We start from the raw sequence: 11308 nt of genomic DNA, 5'->3' as shown, positions 1-11308 counted from the left end.
ATAAAGTCTACCACATACCTGTTAGAGGTGTCTCTAGGGTGAAGTAATTATCCAGGATGAAGAGGAGAGCTATAGGACAAGTGTCAAATACTTGGACTTTCGGCTCATTGCTGCCTGAAATACTTCTGCTTCACCAAATTAAAATGCAATTGCGGGGGGGGGGGGGGGGGCGCGGTGCAGCTAGGTGGCCTAGTGGATAAAGCACTGGCCCTGGATTCAGGAGTACCTGAGTTCAAATCCGACCTCAGACACTTTGACATTAAACTAGCTGTGTGACCCTGGGAAAGTCACTTAACCCTCATTTCCCTGCCCCCCCCAAATGCAATGGGGAAATATTTAACAAGATGAATAAAATAAAATAGAACATAGATAATGTTAATATGTGATTTTCTAAGTCAATATATGGCCCACAGGGATCTTTATGTAGGGTTTAGGGTCCATTTTTATTTAAGTTTGATACTACTGAGGTATACTTATAGGAGTACACATTCACAGAGTACACTTGAACCTGAGATATTGGGGATGTAACCTGCAAACTCTTGGGGAGGTAACATAGAAGGGATGCTACATATATTTTGTGTATAATTTTTTTCCTGTACATGCTCTTTTCCCTCAGTAGCATGTAAACTCGTTAAAGGCAAGGATTTTTGGTTTTGTCTTTGTATTCCTAATACCTGCCACAGGACAGACTGACCCATGTGCTTAATAAATCCCCGTGGAAACAAAACCAATGCAGCTAAAATCAGAAGGGAAACAGATAATTATGAGGGAAAAAATCTTTACAGTGTTTCTCTGATAAATGTCTTGCTTCCAAGATATATAAGGAACTAATTCAAGTTTTATATGAATAAGGGCTATTTCCCAATTGAAAAATGGTCAAAGGATATAAAATGGCAGTTTTCTAAGAAGGAAATTCAAGCTATTAGTAGACATAAAATATGGTCCAAATCACTAATGATCAGAGAAATCCAAATTAGAGCAACTTCCACCTTATATGCTTCCAAATGGCAAATCTAAACAGATGTTGGAGATGCTGTGGGAAACATTTATACTAATGCATGGTGGAGCTGTGAACTGATCTAGCCACATAGTTTGGAATTATGTCCCCAAGTCATTAAACTGTGTAATCCTTTGACCCAGCAGTACCACTACCAAGCCCATACCTCAAAGAGATTTTTAAAAAGTAGAGAAAAAAGGAATCTTATGTACAAAAACATTTATAGTAACAATTTTTGTAGTGACAAAGAATTGGAAATTAAGGAGGGGTCCATCAGTTGGAAAGTGGTCCAATATATTATGGTATAGGAATGTAATGGAATACTATTGTGTCATAAGAAATGAAAAGGACGGATTGTATGAACAGAGGCAGAATGAAATGAAGAAAACCAGAGGATACTTTACACAGTAACAGCAACACTATAAAGAAAAATAACTCTGAAAGGTTAAAGAAATTATCAATACAATGACCAACTATGGTTCCAAAGAACCCATGATGAAGCATGCTACCTACCTCCTTTCCCTGGCTTTCTTCAAGTACCAGTTAAAATCCCACCTTTTTTTTTTTTTTTTTTTTTTTTTAGTGAGGCAATTGGGGTTAAGTGACTTGCCCAGGGTCACACAGCTAGTAAGTGTTAAGTGTCTGAGGCCGGATTTGAACTCAGGCACTCCTGAATCCAGGGCCAGTGCTCTATCCACTGCGCCATCTAGCTGCCCCTAAAATCCCACTTTTTACAGGAAGCCTTTCCAGATCCCTCTTAATTCTAGTGCTTATCCTCTGTTGATTATTTCCAAATTAATCTGTATATATCTTATTTATACAATTATTTGTATATTTTCTCCCCCATTATATTATTAGCTCCTCAAGGGTAGGAACTGTCTTTGACTTTTTTTTTTTTTTTTTGGTATCTCCAGCACCTAACCCAGTGCCTGGAACATAGGAAGCACTTAATAAATATTTATTGAATGACTTACTGACCTCTTGACAGAAAGGTGCTGGACACAGGGTATAGCTTGAGATATACATTTTTTTGGACATGGCCAAAATGTTTTGTTTGACTATGCATGTTGGTTATATTTTTTTTCTTCAGTGGGGGAGGGAAAAGAAGAAAGTAAACAGATTTTTTGTTCATTGAAAAAATTAAAATTAAGTTTAGAAAAACAATTTCAAAAAAGATGAAAGCTCTTTGAGGGCAGGGACTGGTTTTGCCTTTGTAACCACCCTTCTTATCATAACATCTGACCCATAAGAGGTGCCCAACCCTGCACACAGTAACAGCAACATTATACCATAATCAACTGTGATAGACTTAACTCTTCTCAGCAATACAATGGTCCAATACAATTCCAAAGGACTCATGATGGAAAATGCTGTCCACATCCAGAAAAAAGAACTGTGGAACCTGGATGCAGATTGAACCAACTATTTCTACTTTTGTTTTTTGAGGTTTTTCCCTTTTGTTCTGATTCTTTCATAACATGACTAATGCAGAAATATGCTTAATGTTATTATACATATATAACCTAAAAAAAAAGAAGTGTCCAATAAATGCTTGTTGGCTGATTTATATAAAAAATGCTTGTGGAATTGAATTGAATTGTATGGGAACTTTTCAAAAGACAGTAAATATTAGAAGCTTATTCTGAAAGAGACAGGAATAGTGATCTGTAGGTTTGAGAAGATAATAGCTGGATTGGATCAGGGAGGTCAGAAGATAGCTAAAATATCTCTGGCAATTGTTTTCTAAATACATTTTCCAGAAACAAAATTGTCACAGGCTATTAACTGACTAAAATTCCTTTTTTCCCTTCGAAAGTATTTGCTTTGATTAGCAAGTGTTTCCCCAATGGGGAATTCTTCTTTCAATTGTTGCACCTACAACATTTACTTTAAAGGCCCTGAAGATTAGTAAATGTTTTGCAAACATTTCACTAACTTTTTCCTGCCTGAATATTTGTTGTGAAAATATGATGGCATACTGCTTTTAAAACATTGTCTCCTGGGGCAGCTAGGTGGTGCAGTGGATAGAGCACCGGCCCTGGAGTCAGGAGGACCTGAGTTCAAATCCGGCCTCAGACACTTAACACTTATTAGCTGTGTGACCCTGGGCAAGTCACTCAACCCTAATTGCCTTACCAAAAAAAAAAAATTCTCTCCTTTCAGTAATGCCACTGTTGGCAGAGTAGCCACTTGGGTGGATACATACAAATTGAATCCTTTGGGATCTGTGTATGGGGGAGTCTTTGTAAATGAAATAACGTTCATTTTTCCCCAGCAAGTCTAAAATAGCCTTGTAATAAAAATATTTTCACTATTGACAAGGTGTTTCCAATTATTTCTGCGCACTAAAAACAGTATAATAAACATGAAATGCTTAAAAGTGTTCATATATTTATGGTCATGACATGCTATAATTGAAATTTTGTTTTCATACATTTTTCAAGAAAGTTAGAATTTGGGTTCAATTAGACTCCTCTTTAGAGTAATCTGATTTGGGAAGATTTTTTTTCCCACCAAAACATTTACTATCATACAGTCCTACTGCTATCCCTTCCCTACCACCACTGAACAATTTTAAAAAAAGAAAAAGAAAAACAAAACACTCACAACAAACATGCTTAGTACAACAAAACAAATTCCCACACTAGCCATGTCTAAACATGCATGTCTGAGTCTGTATTTTAAGTCCATGCTCTCTCTGGCAGGAGGTGGGTGGAGTGATTCACCTTCATTCCTCTGGACTAATGGTTTGTGATTGCATTAATCAGAGTTCTAAAGTCGTTCAAAGCTGTTTTTCCCTATAAAGTATTTCTGTAAATTGTTCTCCTAGTTTTATTCATTTTAGTTTGCATCAGATCATAGAAGACTTCCCAGTTTTCTTTGAAGCTATCCATTTTGTCATTTCTTATGGCACTTTGTATCCGTTCATATAAGTCTTGTCAAGTTTTTCTGAAACCATTCCCCTTGTCATTTCTTATAGTACTATGGTATTCCATTGTAAGCATATACCACGATTTATTTTGCTGGGTTTAAGGGTAGGCACAGACAGCACTTTGTGTATAGTACCAAACTGTTCTCCAGAATGGATGGACCAGTTAACAACTCCACCAATAGTATGGCACAATAATATTACATTACAATCATACACCACAATTTGTTTCACCATTCCCCCAAAAGGTGGGCAACCCCTTAATTTCCAGATTTTTGTTACTATGAGAAAAGCTGTTATAACATATAGTTCCTTTTCATCTTCCATTTGGGTCAAAGGGTTTGGGCAATTTTACAAATCTTTAGGTGGGCATTGTTTGAAATTGCTTTCCAGAATGGCTAGACTAATTAACTGACAATAGACTAGTATGCCTGTTTTATTGCAGTCTTCCCCATCCCCAACACTGGTCACCTTCCTCTCTTGTAATCTTTGTTAATTTGATGACTAAGAGGTAGAATCTCATAGTTGCTTTAATTTGGATTTCTTTAGTTATTGATGATTTGGAACAGTTTTTTCATATGATGATTAATAATGGGGACAGTCTTTAATGCTCTCTTTTTAGGAAAATATTACTTCTCCTCTACTAAGGATGTATGCTTCTAGCAGGCAAGGATTATGCCTTTATTTTGCTAGCCCCAGCACACCACCCTGAACATAGAAAGAATGTAATAGATACTTGTTGAGTTGATTTACTGGAAAAAATACCTGGCATCGATGAATAATCTTACTATCAGGCTGCCTATGGCCCAAGGTTAAATTGACTTCTTTGACCTCATTGCCAGACTTTTAGAAAAAAGTGCTCTTCACTCACAATCTAACTCTCTTCAACATCTCTGTATCTAATCTGTCACTGACTCCACATAGCCAGTCTGCCAAATCTTTTTTTCATTTTAACTTCACAACATCTCTTATACACATCTTATACACGTCTCCACTCATATTGCAGCCTGGACAATTGCAAGTAGCCTTCTAATTGGTCTTCTGGCCTTTAGTCATTTCCTATGCCAAAGTGATTTTCCTAAAGCACAGCTCTTACTATGTTGTTCCCTTCCCCCACCAAATAAATTCCAATGGCTCCCTATTATCTCCAGGATAAAATAAGATAATTCTCTGGCATCAAAAACCTTTCAGTCTGGCCCCTTCCTCCTTTTTTTCTAAATCTTATACTTTACTCCTCTCTGTTCATTCTATGATCCAGCTACACTAGCCTACTTCCTATCCCTCAAACATTCCATCTCCCAAATCTGTGAATTTGCACCAGGTGGCCCCCTTGCCTGGAATGTTCTCCCTCCACCATTGAGATTCCTAATCTTCCCAGCTTCCTTCAAGATTCAGCTCAAATTCTGTCTTCTGTAGATCTTTTTTTTTTTTTGATGTGTGTGTGTGTGTGTGTGTGTGTGTGTGTGTGTGTGTGTGGCAATTGGGATTAAGTGACTTGCCCAGGGTCACACAGCTAGTAAGTGTCAAATGTCTGAGGCCAGGTTTGAACTGAGGTCCTCCTGACTCCAGGGCCAGTGCTCTACACACTGCGCCACCTAGCCAACCCCCTGTAGATCTTTCTTGACCCCCTCCCTATAAAATTGCCTTCCATATATTGTATATGTCTTGAATATGCCTAGTTATTTGCATGTTGTTTCCTTATAAAAATGTGAGCTCCTTGAGAGCAGGGACAGTATTTATTTTTTGACCTTTCTTTGCATCCCTAGAACTTGGCATAGTGTCTGAGATATAGTAAGCATTTAATAAATAGTTGTTGACTGACTTCTCAACCTTTTATAACTTAGACATTAGATGATTTCTCTACCAAAAAAAACCCCTTTCCCCAAAGGTTAACAGTGATCTCTTTTTTTTTTTATTTAAAAATTTTGTGTTTGTTTTATTTTTGGTGAGGCAATTGGGGTTAAGTGACTTGCCCATGGTCACAACAGCTAGTAAGTGTCAAGTGTCTTGTGATGAAATAATGAGATTTAGCAGATACTCAAAGACCCACCTGGAAATTAATCTAGACTGATTGAATCAAGTGAGAGTGATTAGCTACTGATTAGCCTACTTCAAGTTAACTGGATTGTAATCACACCTTGAGAACACCTTCAGAACCAATGGATTTGGATGATGTCAACCAATCAGCTTGAAGCAGTGTGTAAGGACCACCTCTGTTCCAGACCTATAAAAAGCTTCCACAATCAGTTTGCTGGAGAGAGTGCCTGATTAAAGCAGGCTCCTGGAGGAGGACTTTAGGAAGAACCCAACCAGGCTGGAACTAGGTAGGACTTTTTTTTTCTTCTGAACTCCTTGTGAATAACTATGCTTTAATAAATGTTTAATGCCCAAAGACTGGTGCTGAAGCTTCTAATTTAAGGCGACCACAATTTAGATTTTAAACATCACAGTCTGAGGTCAGATTTGAACTCAGGTGCTCTATCCACTGCATCACCTAGCTGCCCCTACCAATGATCTCTTTATAGATAAATCTGAGAGTCAGTATGGTATTGTGGGAAAATCATCAGAGTGAGGAAGATGTGGATTAGCTTCTGCCACATACTGGCTTTGGGCAAGATACCACCTTTCTGTTCAAGGCTTCTTCCAAGCATAAATTGCAAAACTGTTGCCAATCTGTGTTAGTAGAGGGATTTTCCTTACCAAGAGGTCCTTACACTGATGAAATAACATCTGTACCAGAAGGCAATAAATCCAATTGTTTTTATTCTGTCCTCATCTACTTTTATCAGTGACTGGTAAAGGCATAGACTTATCAAATTTTGCATCTGACCTAAAGCTGAAATAGCAAACTGACTATCAGAATACAAAAAGATCTTGACAAGCTAGATCACTGAGTTGAGTCAAATGAGTTGAAATTAAATATGGATAAATGTAAAGTCTTACAATTGGGTTGAAAAATCCACTTCACAAATACAAAGGGTGGCAGGGGAGGAAAGAGGGTTAAATAGCAGTTTGTCTGGAAAAGATCTGGGGGTTTGGGTGGGCTTCCCAGGTAATGAGTCAACGATGCAATAGACTATAGAGAAGAAGGCCCAGGACAATGCCTTGGGGGTACACTTCCACAGTTAGGCCAAATGGAAAAAGAACAGACTCATCTAGGAGAACCAGTACCGTGAAAACTAAGGATGGCCACCAGGGTCAAATATCGCAGAGAAGCCAAGATGGATGTGTAGAAATCATTCTGTATTTATTTAACTTGTATATACTTGTCTATGAATAGTTTGGGTCCCTCTAGATCAATAGATTCATAGCTGTGAAAAGATTTCAGGGGGTCCATGAAATTGGATGAAGATAAAAAAATTATATCGTCAACCTCTAACTGAAATTTAGCATTTCCTCCATCTGAAACATTATTGTGAGAAGGGGTCCATAGGCTTCACTGGAGTGCCAGAAAGATGCATGATACAAATAAGGGTCTGGTAGAATGGGAGCTCCTCACTTTGGAACTATGCCCAAAGGGCTACAGAACTGTACATACCCTTTAATCCAGCAGTACCACCACTAGGTTTACATCCCAAAGACCTCCCCCAAAAGAGAAAAAGACCTATTTGTACAAAAATATTTCTAGCAGCTCTGTTTGTGCTGGCTAAGAATTAGAAATCAAAGGAATGCCCATCAATTGGAGAATGGCTAAACAAGCTGTGGTATATGATGGTGATGGAATATTACTGTGCTATAAGAAATGACCAGCAGGATGGTTTCAGAAAGGCCTGGAAAGACTTGTATGAGCTGATGTATAGTGAAGTGAGCAGAACCAGGAGAATAATGTACACAGAGATAGCAATATTGTTCCATGAAGAACTGTGAATGACGTAACTATTCTCAGCTATATGATCCAAGACAATCCCAAAGGACTAATGATAAAGCATACTATCCACCTCTAAATAAAGAACTGATATGGATTGAACATAGACTGAAGCATGTTATTCTCCACTTTCTTTAATTTTTTCAAGCTTTCTTATACAAAATGACTAATATGGTAATGTTTTACATAATTGCACATGTATAACCTATATCTGATTGCTTACCGCCTCAGGGAGTGGGGAGGGGAGGGAGGGAAGGAGGGATAAAATTTGGAACTCAAAACTTTAAATTAAAATGTTTATTATTATTAAAAAAAAAAAAAAGAATGTGAGCTCCTTGAAGGCAGCCACTGTCTCTCATTTCTGTATTTGTATTCCTAGAGTATAGCAGGAAAAATGCACAGAAGGCACAAAATCCCTCTCATTTTGGCTCCCATTTACCTTTTCCATTTTATTTTATACAATTCCTTTTAATATGCTCCAAATCCCTGTCAAATTAATTAAACTGCTCTCAGGGCAGCTAGGTGGCACAGTTGATAAAGCACTGGCCTTGGATTCAGGAGGACCTGAGTTCAAATCCAGCCCCAGACACTTGACACTTACTAGCTGTGTGACCCTGGGCAAGTCATGTAACCCTCATTGCCCCGCGCAAAAAAAAAAAAAAAAAAAGAACAAATTAAACTGCTCTCCTTCCCTGTTCTGCTCACCCCTGCCCTCACTTTCTGTATGCCTTAGCTTAGACCTGTCCCCTATCCCTAGACCAGATTTCTCCATCCCATCTGTTGAAGTTCCTTTCCCTTAAAGCTTTCAGGTGCCTCCAGAAGCCTGAGGGTCTCCACTACCTTTCCCCTGAAGAAAGTATCCTCTGGTTTCTCAAATTGTTCATACCATTTAGTTTTTCTTCTATACTAGAGGGCCTGCTCTTTCAGAATTGGGCTTCTGCTTTATCTTTCTCTGTATTCCCAGAACCTAGCACAACACCTTGAATATATTAGGCACTTAATGTTTGCTGCATTGACCAGAAAGTCGGTAGAACCGGCCATTTCAAAGATTTTAGAACTGGAAGGGACCTTAGTGACTATCTGTTCCAATTCTGTCATTTTATAAACCCAGAAGGCAAAATAGATTGCCCAGGGTCACACATGTAGCAATCGGCTGAGCCAGAGTTTGCTTCTAGGTCCTCTATCTACTATACTTTATGCCTTGAAGATTTGTTTAAATACTTCCTAATTTCCTAACTTATTAGTGTCCCTTAAATCCCTTTAATTGGGAAACTCCTTGTTGGCCTGTGGGGGTTATATAGATTTTCTTTTAGCCAGTAAGGAGGTATGAAGGTGAAAGCAAGGGCCCATTTAGTAGTTATTAAGCATCTGGGGCATTCTGGGGTGATAGACTTAAAATTTTTTTTTAATATTTCTCATCTATTTAATTACTATTTTATTTTTTAATTTATGGAATAAAACAAGCATTTCCATATCACAGAACAATAAAAAAGATGATTGTACATGAAATTGCACAACTACTCTGCACAACTTGCTATTCCTTTCAAATATACTTTCTTAAAATACATGCTTTCTTAAACTGCCAGAGGCACTGTAGTCTTTACCCCAAGAAACCTGGTATTTGATGAGATGGCTGCGGTAACAGGACATGGAATTGTTTGCTGCACCACCCTAGTGTAGGCAGGCCCTCATCACCTCCCTCTTGGGCTATTTCAATGGCATTCTGATTAGTGTTCCTGTCTCCAGTCTCTCTCCACTCCAGTCCCTCAACCACTCAGCTGTCAAATTGATCTTCCTAAAGTGGTCTGACCTCTCCTCAACTTCCACTAAATTTCAGTAGCTCCCTATCACCTCCTGGATCAATTAGGAAACCATGTCTAGATTTTAAAGCCCATCATAACCCAGTCTCTTCCTACATTTCCAGCCTTCTTATACATTACTGTCCTCAACATACTCCATGATCTAGTGATGCTGAACAGAATGCTCCATCTCTTGACGGTCACTGCCCTTCCCTCACATTTGGAATGCTCTCTGCTCCTCTCTGTCCCTTAGCGTCCCTGGCTTCAAGTATCAGGTCCCATCTTCTACAAGAAGCATTTCCCAATCCTCCTTAATCTCAGAGCCTCCTCACTGAAATTATTTCCAGATTATCCTGAATATATCTATATCTTTGGATACATAGTTGTTTGCATAGCACCCTTATATTGTGAGCTCCTTGTGGGCAGGAAGTATTCATGTTTTCTTTCTTTCTTTGTATTCCCAGCATTTAACACAGTGTCCAACACACAGTAGGCTCTTAATAAATGGTTGTTGGCTGACCCCTGGGGCAGGCTCCCTCCAGGCAGCTAGGTGACAGGGTGAAATAGAGGACTGGAAGAGTTCAAATCCAGCTTCAAAAACTTATTAGCTAGCTGTATGACCCTGGGCAAATCACTTAACTGTCATTGCCCTGCCAAAAAAACAAAAATAAAACAAAACCAAAAAAACTTATTAGCTGTGTGGCCTATAGAAAGTCACTTAATTTCTACCTGCCTCAATTTCCTCACTTGTAAAATGGGATAATGATCTCACCTAGGTAGTTATTAGAATAAAATGAGAATTAATATTTGCAAAGTGCTTTTCAACCCTAAAGACTCTATGTAAATGCTAACTCTCACACCTTTCTACCCAAAGGCTCTCTTTCCATCTAGTGACTGACCTCTTGGCTCTTCCACAAAAGAGACACTCCATCTCTTGGCTCTGGACATTCTCTCTGGCTGTCTCCCCCATGCCTAGAAAGCTCACCCTCATCTCCACCTTCTTGCTTCTTTTAAGTCTCAACCTTCTGCAGAAGGCTTTCCCCATTTCCTCTTAATTCTACTTAGTGCCTTCTCTGTTAATTATTTCCTATTTGTTCTGTCTATAGCTTGCCTTGCATAAACTTGTTTGTATGTTGTTTTTTTCCTGAGCCTGTAAGCCCCTTGAGGGCAGCGGCTATCTTTGGCGGTTTTTTTTCTATCCCCACCACTTACCATAGTTCCATACACATAGTAAATGCTTAATATTGTACGCGTTTATTGACTGACTTTTAAGGCTAGTGCCTGCCCTCTCTAATTCTCTCTCATTTATCCTCTTTAGAGGACAGCTAGTCAAGCAGTGGATAGAACAATGGGCTTGAAATCATGAAGACTCATCTTCTTGAGTTCAAATCCAGCTTCAGAAACTAGCTGTGTGACCCGGGACAAGTAAGTCATTTAACGTGTTTCCCTCAGTTTCCTCAACTATAAAATAAGCTAGAGAAGAAAATGACAAACCACTCCAGTATCTCTGCCGAGAAAACCCCAACAGTATCAGGAAGAGGCGGCTACAAGACATGACTGGATAACAAAATTTACCCTGGCCATAGCTCCTTTGTATACACTTGTTTGTATGTATGCATGTCTCCCCATTAGAGTGAAAGTCCGCCTCTTTCCTAGCCCCAGGGCGGGCTTCCTATAGCTCCGGGCATACAGTGGGTGCTTAATAAATGTTTACAGGA

This window comes from Dromiciops gliroides, chromosome 4 (assembly GCF_019393635.1).
Source record: "Dromiciops gliroides isolate mDroGli1 chromosome 4, mDroGli1.pri, whole genome shotgun sequence".
NCBI classification, from domain to species: domain Eukaryota; kingdom Metazoa; phylum Chordata; class Mammalia; order Microbiotheria; family Microbiotheriidae; genus Dromiciops; species Dromiciops gliroides.
This window is presented reverse-complemented; position numbering follows the sequence as displayed.